Source organism: Xiphophorus maculatus, chromosome 9, assembly GCF_002775205.1.
Source record: "Xiphophorus maculatus strain JP 163 A chromosome 9, X_maculatus-5.0-male, whole genome shotgun sequence".
Lineage (NCBI taxonomy): Eukaryota > Metazoa > Chordata > Actinopteri > Cyprinodontiformes > Poeciliidae > Xiphophorus > Xiphophorus maculatus.
Window position 1 is genome coordinate 10,733,996 of NC_036451.1, and position 16,829 is coordinate 10,750,824.

General features: G+C 37.7%; 1 protein-coding gene across 1 annotated transcript in view; it reads right to left on the reverse strand.

The window, feature by feature from the left end:
- The window catches only part of nr5a2 (nuclear receptor subfamily 5 group A member 2), a 70,999-nt gene that overhangs the window by 28,503 nt on the left and 25,667 nt on the right, over nt 1-16,829 (reverse strand). The gene's annotated exons all lie outside the window — the stretch shown is intronic.

The window sequence follows — 16,829 nt, forward strand, 5'->3', positions numbered from 1 at the left end:
AAAAATCATCAAGTCGTCTGTTTGTATTTCCTGTCCCATACAGCTGAAACAACAGTCTGTGTTTGTGTAACCTAACCTCATATCCACTGTAAGAAATCTGTCATCCGAGATGAATGTATGTCTGTCACTGTCCCTTGTTACTGGGTGGCATGGGTTTTTGTCTTTGCAGATGTTTATGCAGACAGATTTTTCAACAGAGTACACGATGAAGTTGTGTGTGCATGTATAGCCTATAAAACATAGCGGAAAGACCTGGACACACTGTTGAACTGCACAAGTTTTACTTCATATATATATATTGAAGCACGTAGCAAAGACACACTGTTGAACTGCACAAGTTTTACTTCATACCCTCAAGCTCCCAGGCCTCTGGTAGAGGACCCGAGTTCAGAGGATAAGAACCACCCGCGGTGGGTGAGAAGGGAATTTTTTTATATATATGAAGTAAAACTTGCGCAGTTCAACAGTGTGTGTGGGCATGTGTGTGTGGGTGTGTGTGTGTGTGTGTGTGTGTACAATAATCAATTTCAAAATAATCATTAGCTGCAACCCTAATGTATGTATAGACACACTTAAAACAAAACTGTCAGGCTTGGGAACCAGCTTGAAAGTATCACAAGACCTTGTATGCAGGGTGAGCTTACACACAGGTCAATTGGTATTGATCAGGTGTGTGTTTTTGTCACAACCCTACACAAAGCGCAAAAGTCCCCTGTACTCATTCAGAAGCTTTTCTCATGTGAACCTTTCCAGAGTGAGTTAAGTGCTTTGCTACGTGCTTCAATTGACAATGTTAAGGGTTTTTTCTGTTTGCCCATTGCCAGACATTTCTGAGTGATTCTAACAATGATAATGATTAAGAGGAGAGTTTCTTCCCAAATACCAGCCACAGGCTCCCAGTAATCTGCCAGATGAACTTGGGAAGCTAACACAGATGAATCTGTAATTTGGGAACCAAAACAACCTCCTCCATTGTAACAGAGAGTCTCTTCCCATGCTCAGCAGTGTTAATCATTACAGCAAAAAAGTGGACACAGGGGGAAAAAAGGGGCCCATTTAGAGGACAGGAATGAGGAAAATACATGAGGTTAATTCTTTCTCCCCTCCCCCACCCTATCAGCAAACATTTTGCTCTTTGTCTCTTTGTGGCGTTTATTGGGAATATCGTGGGCTGTTGTGGAGAGATGTGAACTACTGCTTTGACTGTGTGAGAACAGCATTTGACAGTCTTTGCCCATGTCAGCCGCTTGTAGAGTTAAGAATGTGGATCAATGTTGGAACTTTGTGACACAGGCAGCTGCAGTGTAGAGACACCTGTGAGGAATGTGTTCTGAAGCCGCTAAGAAAGTGCAATGGAATGACCTTAATCATTTATTTGATGTCTGCAGTTACAGACCTGCTAAAAATGTGCAACACTTCAATATTTATTTTGACATGGGCAGGTCTGAACTCTGTCTCTTGTTAACTGGAACTGTTTTGACTACTGATTTAGGGCAAGTGTTTAAGAATGCCTATTTAACTTTTAGGAAGACAAAGCATTACAGACTATACATACAGCTGCAGAATGAGAAAACCTTAACTGATATATTCTAAAAGCACCAATTATGTACTGACTTTGATTCAGAAAAATCTTTGGTTTAACATTGTATGATATATGCATTTATCAGGGGATTTTTTTTATGAATGAAGTTCATCATAATTCACAAAGTTCCATCTAATTTTTCACTGAAAAAAAAAAAGAAATGTGCCTTACAAAAGTTTTCATGGTCCTCGAGCATTTTCACAGTTTGTCATATTTTGGTATGGTGCCACAACTATTGTTGAGCGCCAAACTTTTATGGCGACTAAGAAGTAGCCAGGAGGCCCATCATAACTTTGGGGCAGATGGAGATAATAGCTTGTCATGATCTTCGCAAACCTGTCCTTGAGAAGAAAGAAACTGTAAAATGTTTCATGAAGGGAAATTAAAATTGCACAGCATTTCAACATGTATTGAAATACAATGGTGGCAGCATCATGATGTGGGCATGCGTTTCTTCAGCAGTTACACAGAAGCAGGCCAAAGTAAATTGGGGGATGGACAGAGCTAATCCCAGTAAAATACAGAGACGTTTGAAGACGTAACATGACAAAATATGAAAAAGTATTCAAGGAGAATAAAAGAAATCCCTGCATAATAATACATAATAAAATATATGATCATACTATAGTTAGTGCTCCAAAACAGACTTGTGTTTTTCTTTAATATATTTTCCTTGATATTGTATTCAGTAGGCTGACAGCTCAGGTAGGTTATTTATACGCGTTGTATCTACACAGTAGTGTAATTTACAGAAAAAGTCTAGTAAAATAATAGAAAACCACCAGTCTCAGATGTCTTACATCTTTCATTCCTCATTTATCAGTTCAACAAAATAAAAATAAAAAGAATTTAAAAATCAGAGCAATGCTGCTGTGACCTTTTCCAACATTTCTGACAGTATAGTGGACTCCTCTTGTGACTTGCCCACCTATACATCTATTTTATGTGGCTTTGCACCATCTATGTCATGAGCTCAAGACCAAAGGAGAATTCAAATGCCTTCATTAAAACCATCAGAGGGCATAGAAAGCAGTCTAAGACCAAGTGCTCCTCATCGTCTCTCCATGTAAAGATGCTGGAAGCAAGGCATGACGTGTATCTGTGGATGGACTGGTAAACATAAAGCCTGAGTTCTTCAAAGAAATCAGCCACGTGTCATTGGGCCTGGCAAGTGCCGGGGTCCTCTTCAAAGGACTGTCCTCTCTGTGCCTGCCTGGAAGCTCCTCTCTGACAAGAGGTCCGGGTCATCAAAGGGTGGCAACTCAGAGGAGATGACGATGGGTGACAGCAGCCTAGATGAGGGCAGCGTACACCCGCTTGGTGAAAGGGGGGATATGGTGACAGACAGACAAGTGTAAGGGTGTACCAGTGGTTGGAGTTGAGCTCGCTGACCTTTTAAGTACCAGCATCACAAGCTGTTTCCCTGACAAGCTCTTCCTTTGCTCTGTCATATGGCGCTTGTTCTTACGAGATAGCCTGCATGGCTCACTCGATAATATCAATGAGGTGACATGGAATTGATGACTGTTTTGCCTCGTTCTCATAGAGAGAAAATGGTTGATAATTATCAGATGATGTTGATGATTACCAGTAGCTGATTAAATCCACAGACTGTTATGACATTGGAAAGTGCAAACAAGAAGTTTGCTCCAACAACACAAAAGCAATAAAACTGATAATTCATGTATAATGCTTATCACACAGTCATGGACATTTTAGATAACGTCTCTTGTTACTGTTCCAGCTCTTTAAAGCAATGAGGACATAAAAAAGAGAAAATCCTCCTAAATTTGATAATCAATGAAGTTTGAAACTATATAATTATTCTGAGGAAAATATATTTGTAGGAATTAAATACTGTTGATTAAAGGATGCCAGATGCTACATTAATGCTACATTAGATAAAACAAAGGACCCTGGTTATAAGAATAGAGGCCTCAAAACAACCAGATTTTCAGAATATTTGAATGATGCTGACTGTTCCTATGTGCTATTACAACAGATGCAGGCAATTTGCAGCTTTGCATTTTGCATAATAGTTTTGGTTGGCACTTGAATTTTCTTGTATGAAAACAAGCTGTCTGTAACAGAAAATCCACTTACACATGCTTTGAGGAAATAGCAAATGGATTTCAGAAGACGTCAGAAAGATTGAAACGCAAAGTTAGCCAAGCCTTCAATCTCTGACTTAAATCAGGAGTTTTTCAAGGGGTTCTCAAATCCAGGCCACTAGAGCCTGTGTCTCTCTACTTTCAGATGTGTTCCTAGTCCAACGGACCTGGATCAAGTCACCTCTGCAATATACAGTCAGGTTCTGCAGAGTCCTGCTAATGACCTAATTAACTGACTTAGGTGTGTTGAAGAAGAAATGCATTAAAGTTGAAGGATAACAGGCCTCAAGGCCTGGACATGCGACTCTTTTGTTCCATGTGTTTTGCATAATAATAGAATCACAGTTTGTTAAAGTGGTGGCCACCGATTGCTCGGAGTAAATCTTGGCCTTATGATTAATACTTGAATGAGTGACTTATTTGAAAAAAGAAAAATTTAATTTTTTTATTTTTTCACTTGGATCTCAGATTGCCAACTAGGCGTGATCGTGTGTCCGAAACCCTGACCAGTGGAGAAGTACTGCTGTACTGTAGAGAGAGAGAGACTGCTATTTAGTTCCTCTGTAATTTTAAAACGTGAGCTCAATATATATATATATATATATATATATATATATATATATATATATATATATATATATATATATACAGTATATATATATACAGTATATATATATATATATATATATATATATTTTTTTTTTTTAACTGATTAAAACACAATTAATTAATAAATAATTAATGACTGTTCACAGCACTAAGCTGAGAAAATATTTTAAAAACGGATTAATTGAATTAAAGCAAAATCACAACTGGCTAAAATTAAATGAGCATATCAAAGCTTTCAGTCACAAATGTAATCATGCATCTCTCACTGCAGTTGTAAGGAAAATAAAAAAATGCATTTTAAGGTTTTGCTTAGTGATGATACAATGGAAAATATATGTTTTTTGTGTATTAAAATGAATGCATATCTGAATTTCTATTCTAATCATAAAATAAATTCCAGAAATGATTTCACTCGAAGAGTAAAAAAAAGCAAGAATATTTTTGTCCTTGGATATAGCAAAGCCCATCATGGATTTAGCTACTAAAGTTTATGCACTTAACATTCACTTCAGAAATTGCTTCAAACTGGTCTCAAAATCCACATTTAAGGTTGCTTTTCAAGGTGTGATCTATTTATTATTTAAACACCCATTTTTAGTCTACTTAAAAAAGGGAGAGGGAAAGTAAAATTCCAAGCAGGAACTTCTACTGCGGCAGCCAGCGATGAAAAATACATATCCTCCAAGAAACCAATTTAACACCTTTATGATTGTTCAGGCGAGTGGGATCAATGCCCGGATCAATCGCTTAGCCCATAGCTTTTGTTCAAAACCACCTGCTGAGATTAATGGGATTTTACCAGAGAGAGAGAGGGAGCGGGAAAAGAAGAAGGAGAGCCGAGTTGAGAGGGGGAATGGAACTGCCAGACAGGGAATGAGAGAATGAGAAAAGACTTGGGGGGGGGGAAGGGGAGTGAGAAAATAAAACATAGTGATTAAGAGCACATATTCTCTCATATCTACGCAAATGTAAATTAATTGGAAATGAAGTATTCAGATGATTCAGTTACAAAAAGAAAAAGTAATGTTTATTCATACCCCCCTGCTATGAGTACATCAATTATGATGGTGTGTTGACTCAAAGCAGGCCAATGTACCAGAATCCCCCCTTTCTTATGGTGGGGTCTTGGTCTGGTGCCACAAGCATTGTTAAGCTTCATACAGTATGTTGGTCTTTAACGAGACTACACAGCTGGATCTGATTTTAATAAGTAGTTCCATTTTTGATGTAGCCTAATGAACAGATTAATGGAATCTCCTTCTGCGGAGCCTTAATGAATGGAGAAAATCACTTATTTTTTTTACACGAGAGGATGGGGGGAGAAGGGGACACACATCAACACAGACTGTGAGTTTAAACGACTCAAACATAAACAATAGCTGTGCTTCTGTCTTCCCTGTCTCTGCTGGACGGGAATCAATGCCGTCTCTGAGTACTACAGGTGAGATTTGAAGCTCACATCAATGCATGCTCGTCTGTAGCTGCCATCCTTTGGTGCAGTCCCTATCTTGGCATCTGTTCGCCTTGAGCCAAACAGGCAATGTATTCACCTGGGAACAGGGATTAATTTACCTAGAACAGCGCCTGTTCTTCTCAGTGCTGCAAACGCTTAATTATGCTGAGGCTGACAGCGTACTGTAGCTCGTTTTTAGTTAAGTTAATTAATTTAATAAATGAGTTTCAGTGTGTGTGTGTGTGCGACAATAACAATTTTGTTGGTTTCTGGTCATTTAGCCGGCCAAAGTAAAGAATTTTCCAATCATTTCCCAATAGTAAATAGTTCAATAAAGAATTTTGCATCTAATAAGAACTAAAATAGGAATTTCTATAAAGATAAAAATAAAACAAAGTAAGGGGAATATAAAAACAAATGAGGGCCAGTCTTTGGCATGTTTCCTGAAGAATTTTGACTATTTATTTTTTAGTAATGAGCCCAAAGTTTTTGAGTTTGGAAGGCCTCTTTACCATTACCTAAATCTTTAATTCTCTCTTAGTTTTCTCTTTCAGATTCATGTCTGGAGTTCAAAATGCTAACGGGGGTCGATTGTACTTCCTCGAACAACTTAGGATAGGTCTCTAGTCTATACAAAACATAGTCATTGCATATTTTGCAAAAAGACCCATTCTCAGATAATGACATTTCTCCCACTCAGAATTTGAGCTCCTTTCAGAATTACCTGCTTCAAGGCCTCTTGTCACTTTAATTCCAAATAAGCTGCTGGTCACATCCCACAACTGAATGTTTACACTCGTATTTTATGCATGTGAAAAGACCTGCTAATAGAAGCACAATTGTACAACAATGCGTCTTTGACCCTGAATCAGATCCAGAAGCAGAAGCATTGGAGCCTCCTTCGCAACCTTTAAGAATGCAGAAGTGGTTTATGTATGTTTGGTCAGAAAATGGCTGAATGTCTTTTTAAGCACTTGGACTGTTTCAAGAATCAGAGATGTGAAGCATAAAAATGTGCAAAAATGAATTTTGAGTAATAATTCCTCTTTAAAATTACTTTCAAAGGGAAGAAGCATGCTGGTAAAATTCAATGGTTACTGTAGTTGTAGATCTGCCAAATGTTTTAATAATCCTGGGATTAACTGAATCTATCAAAACAACAAAATGACAAGTCTCCAGGAAAATTTAACAGTATGCCTTGCTATTAACAGCTAATCCTACTTTTTGCCTTCTGTGCTGTTTTAAGCCTTTATGCTATTTAATAAAAATAAAACAAGGTGTCAGAAACATTGCTCAAATAATTTGGTCTATTTTGACATAATAGCACCACGAAAATGGTGCAGATTTGTCAGTTGAACATCTATAATGCAAGTTTTCTGTTGTACCACAGCCCAAAGGTTCTATTTTGGGTTAAGATATGGGGCATCTGAAAGTTACCGGAGTACAGTGAACTCACTGACATGTTTAAGAAAGCAGTTTGAGATCATTTGAGCTTTGCAACATGGTGCATTCTCCTACAGACAGGGGCCATGATAAGATCGGTACACTGTGATCATGAGAGGATGGATATAGTTAATAGCAATACTCACACTGGCTATGGCATTTAAACAAACCTCTATGGGGACTAAACCAAGCTACTACACAATCAACACCATGTTGAGACAATTTAAGATAACTTCTGCTTTGAAGTTGATAAAGGAATTGGAACCAAGACTCATCTGACCATGCAATTTATTATGATCTAATTTTTATAAAGTTACGCTAATTGTAGATTCAGTTTCTGTTCTTAACTGACAGCAGTGGCATCTTTTGTGGTCTAAACCAAAGAGCAAAATGTACTACATTGCTGCCAGGCAATTGGTTTAATTGGTAATTGTGTTAATTAGCAATTGAAATATACCTAATAAACTGGCCAGTGAGTACATGGGAGACAGTAGCTGAGGACTGGAGGAGAGGCGTCCATGTTGCTTCTCTATTTGCAGTGCAAAGTTTGATGAGAGTAAAGCACATAACTCTCTCCCCTGACAGCAAAAGCAGCTCTCACATCTCGTGGCACAAAGTGCGCTTGGGCCTCAACTTTGTAGCTGGCAGCAGAGATAAGAATGCTGGGAAAATCAGCAGGTGACAGGTTGTACTGCTGGTTGAGCAGGTGGGGGCTGTGCACTGAAGAGAGGAATCATAATACTGCTGATAATACCCAAACTAGGTTCAGTAAGGCTGAATTTGTCAGGTCAATGATAAAGAGGAGGAATAAAGCAAGACAAACAGTTCTTTATCACTAATTGATGTAGTCGTCTTCTGTTTTGTCTGATCCTTTAGAAGAAATTGAAGCTGAACTCTTCAGAACACCTAGTCTGCGAATCAACACATTGCCTTTATAGGCTCACTTGAACTTAACATATTTTAAAGATTTCAACCAAGCCTATCATGACTGCTGTTTAGATTATGTTTGTCCAAATTACATTTTAGTTTATTTAGAAGTATACCCTTCTTTATAGTTTAGCTTTGAGAAGGGCTCTGACTGTGCGGATTTCATTGCTTGAATTCTTATCAGCAGCTGTTTGTTGGCTGTGTGTATCTCTAATCCAGCAGATCAGGTAGTGCAGAATGCCTGTGGGTTTATCTCCAACTGGGCACACAGAAATCCTAGAATGTTATTAGGTCTCTTAGCAGCCATTGAGATGCTATGTATGACCACAGAACATACCATAAAAGCTGCAGATGTAGTTAAACAGTTGCAAATTAAAATCTGTTGTTAAATTGTGGAAAAGTTGTTAGCAACCAATCTAGCTACATATTGAAATAAATTATTTTAAGACACTTCCTGTCACATTTATAAAGTAAATTTGCATCTTCTGATGTGTTTGAAGGAAAGCTGTAAGCTGTACAATGTGCTGCATCAGAATGTTATATTTGCCATGTTTCTTTTTTTTCGGTCACCTTTATTTGGGCCTGTAGGAGCCACTTCAAGCATTTGACATGGCAAGGTGAGTGAATCACCAGGACAAACAGAGTCTGTGTAGCATGGGAAGAGTGTAAGTCATGTAATCTTTATCTCAGATCACAGCTGCAGTGGCACATGTGGCATCTGTGATGTTTCTAGGTTGGGATCTTGTCCGAAATGTCAAAATTCTACAAGTCTAAAGCTTATGGCAACTTAACTTTGCTGGAAATCAAACAGTATCAGTTATGTAGAAAAGAAATGCTAAAGCATCTTTTACTCAAAGTCACATATTTTTATACAGTGTCCTCAGCGATACTGCTGGCCATTTGTGTACTCTAAGCATAAATGTTTTGTCAAATTTCAAGTGGGACTAAAAGGAGGAAGCAAATGAAGTAGAATGAATTAAATGTAACAAAGCGGAGTGTAATGATTAATTATAATACATTTTCTACAAGCCTAATTTTTTTGGTGCCCCCCCAGCCACTTGGTGCCCTACATACTGTGCATAATATGCATGGGGGGAGCAAAAAAAGTAGTATGCTACTAAATGAAACAGGCAAATACATAATAGAGTGATTTGGGGATGTAGAAGGAATAAAACTCATGTGTAACAGAGATATTTTGAAAGTAGAGCTGAAAGTAATCTAACATCATTTTGCACTTTGTGATAATTTAATTATAACCTCATCATGTATGACATTATATCAGTATAAAAGGATCAAACCAGGTCTTTTACTTTTTTCACATGATTTATATATCTATTAAGGTATTACAATACCAAAACTGCTACAATGTTATAGCACTGAAAAAAACAGATGTATTTTTGCATCAATAACAAAGATACAAAAAAACTCTAGTTTTTTGTATTTTTGAATCACTTTCTTAGACTATTTTCTCACATCTTTTGTTATATGGTAGATTCTGGTAAAGGCTAGATGTACAAATTGTACAAATCTCTTCAATTTGTCTGGAATATCATACATGTTATAGAACATCAATACCGTTGTGACTACTCAAAATCAAAATACATGCACCTATTATTTTAATTATGTTAAGTTCAACTTAACTGAAGCATGATCAATTTCGTAATCAAAATGTGAACATCTCTCAAAATATGAATATGCTAGTGAAAACCATGTTCCCAATGGTCTTTTAGAATTGGCAGTTGATACTTTAATTTCATGTAGGTCTATATGTTCGCAGAAATAGACAGAGATCATCTAAATCTGCTGTACTAAAAAGACTCCAGGAAGACTAAAATAATTTTGTCAAAAAAGCTTTCTTTTTTTATATAGATGGTTATGTTGGGGTAATACCATTGCATTCGGCATCAGATTTTGAAAAAGTGTGTTTGTTCAGCAGTATAAACTCACTTTATGTTGCAGTGGGAGCACAAACAGTTTCATATCGGTGAATGAGTGGTTCATTGTAAGAGCACGCGTCACAACAAACCTCTGTGCATTTCAATGTGTGTGCACACGCCCAGGTCTGATCGATACTGCCCAGGCACTGGGATTGATCAGTTCCCACGGTGACCACATTAAGAGACTCTACAAGGTGGCCTTTGACCCTGAGAACACGCCATATTCGATTCGTCATGCTCTCTTCCTCTCTCCAGCATCACATAATCTATCTACCTATCCTGGTATTCTTTGTTTATTCCCAGTCTTGGTGAGTGGAAAAACAAAAATCCAGCCAGGAATTGTAATTGCCTTCCTCCTCTACCTGCCTTAAAATGTTTTTGCTTTGTTTTTTTCCCTTTTAGCTTTGTTGAGTTGAACGGATAACCGGACATTTGACTTAACAAGTCCGGGTTGTTCTTGGAGTTCTACTCTCACAAAAAAGGCCATTGAAGGCAGGAAGCACAGTCCCTGCAACAAACAGGAGAAATATCTGTGCTTCATAAAAATGTAAATGGGAAACTTATAGCAAAAAAGTAACTAGAAATGACAAAAAATAGACTTATGATAGCCTAGGAGAAATGTGGCATTACATTCATGTGAAAAAAAAACAAAACACCTCAAAGGGCTTGAGTATTGCAGAGGGGAAGAACATCTTGTTTTCTCAAGGTCGTTGATGATAGCAACAAGCCCTCGTCTGAGTCTGATATCAGAACAGGGATTTGACGATGAATCAAGCATACCCAAACTTTCATATTCTGTTTTTTCCAGGTACATAAGCATATGAAAGATAGAAAAATCAATACTGCAAGAGAATAGACCAATGAGAAGGCAGTCTAGAATTTCAATGAGTTATTTTTTAAGGATGCAATGCTTATTGTAGTGTGTTACAAATGCAGTGCTTGAGAAATAAGATAGGAAAGGTGACACATAGTGGTGGTATCCTGTACATCTTTATTAATATGGTCCATAAATGCTTAAAATTAAAAATATATATATATATATATATATATCACTACAAATCAGTTTAAAGTGGATATGAATGATCAGCTCTGTTCTTTGATGAGACACATATTGACGGTAGAGGTGATAGAGGACAACAGTCCTCATATCCACATCTGAGGGCTTTGAGGATCTTTGAGATTTTATACATTGGCTTCTTTCCCTGAGCACTTTAGCTTGTTTTGCATTGAAATATTTATTCACTTCTTTAGATTTGCTGCACCACTCAAATCAGTTTTCATTTTTCTTATGTTTTTCTTGGTTAGTGCCAGACCATTGTCTAAGCAAGCCACTCAATTTTTCATTACGTTCTGACCTGGTTTTATTTGGTTAATATAGTCAAAGAACTTAATTTTTTACATGTAGAAAGTAGCCTCTTGCTATCTTTATTTAATATAAGTTCATTTTGATTAGTTGGTTGATTAGTTAAGGATGAAGCAAAAAGATAATCCATAGACCAAACATAGCTGATTTCAAAAATTTCAAAGATATCACGGTAATGTTTTTACCAGCAGCAAAGTTATCTGCTGCAGCAACTATATTTTAATACAAAGTCACTCAAAACATTTTGAACAACCCCTTGAAATTGCTTGTCCTCCAAATTTGCACCATTGTCCGTACATATGTTTTAGAATAGCAGAGTCTGTTTTCTTTGTTTCATGATTTCATGTTAGATTTTTTTATTTCAGCAACACGGTGTTGCTAACTTTGACAATATACAATTCACTCTGATACTCTAAAGTCAAAAGTAGGTTATGAGAAAGGTATGTATATGTACTGCTGCTTTATTACTTCAGAATGTTAATCCATGAGTACATGGCTTAGAGGTAACAACAGTTTTTTGAACAGTATTGTTTCCATGATACCTTAGACACACACACACACGCAAGCCCACCCCCGCGTGCACACACGCACATCTACAATCTTAGAGCTTAGAGCTAGAGAGCTATCAACTAATTATCAAAAACACAGAGAGGCCCTAATCAATTATTCACATGAACATTAGACCGCTAATACACATGCAGCCGAGGGAATGGCATCTCCCAAAAGTAACCCTTCCTCTTTCGCATTCACACACACTTAGATGCAATCACGTCAGTCTCGGCAAACTTACACAGACATCCAAGTACAAATCCATGGCAAAATCCCATGCCTATACACATTTCTTTCCACACATGCTTGTCTGTTCCTTTCTCATTTCTCCAGATTGTCCTCCATCACACACACGGAAAAAAAGCATGCCATCCAAATCCAAAGGAAGCACAGTGCCAGTCTAGGAGACTCTAAAATAGATGTCCTGATGATTGAACTCCTAATGGTCCATCAGAATCCTTTACCTCCCTTGCAGATTCTCCAAATCAAAACAAACACGTCCAAAGGTTAATGCTACAGGTGATCTCAATGCTTAATCATGAGATTGCTGGATTTATGCATTGTAGAATAACTGGAGCTAATGCTTAATTTGATACATTCATTAATATGAGGGGGAAAAAATTATGTATCTGTATGCTTACTAAAAGTGGAATTTGCATATTCTTTAGTGTCATATCAAAGTAAGGTTGGGAATTCTTATCTGCATGCATAGATGAGCAAAAGGAAATTTCTACATCTGTGGACAATAAAAATTATAATTATTATTTTCTGCACACATTTGTAAGTGAATGTAGCTTCATTGGCAGACAGAGTTCAACTCATAGTTCTTGTCTGGCTGTCTACGTGTTAACTTAAAAGTGAAGACAAGAAAGTGAGACAAACAAGCCATCAGACTAAAGGGTTTGCCCTTTTGTATAATTCAGAACAGAACTCTTTGTAACATGCATCCCTATAAACAAAGACACAGACATATGCAATAAACCTTAACACAGTGCAGAAGACTGAAGCTCTTTTAAAATGCAGAGACTGACGCTGGGATGCTTTCTGTCTGAGAGGGTAGAAGACACTCATTCCCATTAGCATTTGACACGCTGGCATTTTTAAAAGTATTTTTCTCAAGGTGTGTTCATAAGTTTGCGTGCTCAGGCCTAAGTGGAGTTGAATAGACGTAGAGGGTGAGGGTGCTGGATTTTTAGACAAACTGCTATGAATCAAAGTATGGCAAAATTCCAGAGATCCCTGGAATCTCATCCATTGATGGTTAAGCTAAATATCTAAATTAACCTCATTGACCATTTCTACAACTCTTGTGACATGTAAGTCATCCCACTACAGGGGAGATGAGGCATCAAAACCACAACGCCGCACAACAGATGGGTCTTTGCTTGTCCCTCAAGTGCATATCCAGGCCTTGTCTCAGAGAAACTGCCATGAATGCATGTAGATTAGGAAATAGCTGTCTCTCTACAACACCATTGCTGCAGGCCTGGTGGTGCAGCTGCTGCTGCTGATGGGAAGTGCAGTGCAACATGTGGTGAATAAAGCTCTGGCCTTTGGGAAAGCGAGACTGTGGTTTGCCACCTGAAATCCTTCCCTGACTTTTTTTTTTTTTGTCTAGGACTGGTTTGTTTCATGCAAGTTAATGGTGCTGTCAGCACCTTTCCCAACAAGTCGCCTTTCAGCATATTTGGTTTATTGCTTGTAATTGTTTCAGCTCGCTTAAATAAAGCCATTTTTATCCCCCTCTGAAAGGGTGCTATCCTAAAGGAACATATGCCCATAATGGATGTTATTATTGCTATGCTTTTATTTCACTAGTATGGGATCGTTTATCGATGGCCCATGCCAGATTTGCAGTCATGGTACTTGGTGAAACACAGAGAAATTTGGGCTGACTGAGAGGTGATAAAAAAAGAAATGGTGTCAGAGAAGTAAAAAGCCACAGTAAAAAAGGGGAAAATGGAGATTAAAACCTCAAAAAAGAGAAAGTAGGAATAGAGAACAGGTGTCTTTGCCCTACTTTGACAACAGAGATGAAGCAATTTTCTTGGCTAGATATGGCTTGTCACTCCATTGAAATTTCTCACCCGTCGTCACAACACAACCACAATGTCTAATGTTACGCTTATGAGCTGCCTTCATCAGTCATCTGTGTGCAAATTCAATCAGCCGTCTTACCAGATGAGTATAAATACACTTCAACTCTTAAAGGGTAAAACCAACCGGGGAGATGTCGACTCTGTTCCACTGATGTCTTATCTATTGTCTCCGGACCCGTAAAACCCCCACCCCAAAGCTTCCCGAATCCCAGTCCAGAATAGAAAGCTGTAAATAAGCATCAAAAATAGACATTGAGGGACAACTGTTGACAGCCCTGTGATGAAAGCGGCAGACACAGGCACAAACATCTAGGCAGGCTGGATTAAATGCAGATAATTGAGGCCACGCAATTTGGAAACATGAGAACCCGAGGACACTGTATTTTTTTTTTTGCTTTGTCTTACTTTAGATTTTGAAAAGCTTACTGAAGCACTATGACTGTTAATTTGGTGAACAATATGTTGTTCTAAAGTGACTAGTCAGTAATGGAATGGTTGGTCTACAAATGTATTGAAACATTTTTTGTTTGTCTTCATTCTTACCTACTTCAGACATTAAAGTAAGAGGAAAATTAATCATCCAAGATGTTTGCATAGTTGTGTGTGTTAGATTTAGTTTAGAGGTTGAAGGTCAGCGTAAAGCAGCAGCAGCAGCAGCCCCTTTAACCCCCTGGAATTGCTGCAGCTAGGGATCAAGTAAACATAAAATACCAATGCTTTTGTCTGAATTCTTAACAGTTTACCAACAAGATTTTGTTCCTGTGCATCATCTTCTAGCATTTAAAAGTAGTTTTATTCACTTTTATCTCTGCATTCTTTATTTACCTGTGATGTATGGTGGTATACAGCCACTTTCCTTCAGCAATTACAGCAATATTCTGGAATAAAATGTAAATTTGACTTACATAGCTGCAATAACAGTAGAGAGGAAGAAAAGAGGTATGAAGCAACTTTGTGCTTTGGAGGAGTGTCTAAATTGTTTGCTTGCTTTTCAGTTGATTTGTTACCAGGCCCGGCAAAATGAATCAACTCCCCATATTTACTTTGATTGCCCAATTTCTTTATCTTTCACTACCACTTCCTCTGCTTTCAGTCTCACCGTCTTTTTTACTTTGCTGATTTTACTGACTGTTGCCAACTTGTGATGGAACAACTGTGTTACTTTGGGACCACAGAGGCTTACGGCAATGCCTAACTCACCCGCGTCACCATCTTAACAAGCGACATGACCTGCCAATAAAAAAGGCTTTTACCCTGATCATGCTCAAACAAGACTTTAAACACAACTCGCTCTTGCTCCCACCAAATGCCCAAAGTGCTCGAAATGTGAATCAGGCTGTGTTAACTTGCATCAAAATGGAAAACTAGAGAGGATGTGGAGGCAATCTTTGATTGTTTTTTTCTAAACAACTGTTTATCAGATGGGGGTTGAATGAAGAGATCACAAAGAACACAAACACACAGCAAATGAAGAACAAATCTTTTCCCCTTTTCTTAGGATATAGGAAAAGTGTAATCCAACAATAAGTGTCCATTAAGATCTGCAAGCCTAGTCTGTGGTCAGTCAGAATGGAGTGGAGATTTTAGTTAAAAAACAGCAGGCAAAAATGTCTTGAGAGAGTAAGACAAAGGTCATGGAAGATAAAATATTCTTGAGTACAGTCAAGTCTATCATTGCTCAGAGCTCTGTAAACCTGCACTTCATGACAGCCTTTCATCCCTCATCAAAGCAACAAGTGGATATGCAGACTTTGCGCATCCTAAAACCTCCCAACCCCTGTTGTCTCCTTAAAGCTGCCGCTCCTCCGGGACAGGTGACCTTAAATCTTTTCTTTTAACAAGTTTCCTGTTCTTCCTTCCGGCCCCTCACCATCCCCTGGGGTTAAACCTGCAAGACCATTCCAATGTGAACTGGTTTTATCTGTGAGGCTAAGTCTAAAACTGTCAAGGGAAATGTGAGGATTGGAGCATTAGATTTCTGTGATATCAGTCAAACAGCCAGAATTTGGCAATAAATGTATAAAGAATAAAGTTAAACCACAGGAGGTTGATATGATACACATTTGTAATCTTGTCATATTGGCCACAGAAGAGCCAGAAGTTTTTACTGACAAAAAAAAAAAAAAAAAAAATATATATATATATATATATATATATATATATATATATATACAGTATGTGTGTGTGTTTTGTAATATATGTTCACATGTCTCCTATAGGATTTGTTAAAAGCACTCTAACAAAAAAAAAAAAAAACATAAGGTAGTTGCCTCAGTTGTGAATGAGTTATATTTTTTAGCCTCAAGTCTTCTCTTAAAATGTATCCAAACATCTGAGCTTCCCATTTTTTTGGCATTGTTGAGAAAAAAATCATGGGAGTTGTTTTATAACATTTCTGAAAAAGAGAGGTACTGTTTAATTATTCATGAATGAAAAAAAGACTTAGTGAACCTCCACTGTCTTCTCCCTCCTCTTAAGTATCTGCTCAACTCCAGCTTTGACCCAATGCTGCTGATCAAACAGATATTGTTACTCCTAAAATAGCAACTTAAAAAAAGATATACACACAACCAGCTGCAAGACCTGGCTGCAGACTGGTAGATTGACAGCAAGAAATGACTGATCAGAAAGATATCCAAAAAGAAAGAAAAAATACAGTCTGAAAGTTTAAACTCTTAATCTTTATGAAACAAGTCTACAAGAACAGTAGGTAGATTTCTGCATCTGTGTTCATGAGCTTGGGTGAGGTGGTGTGG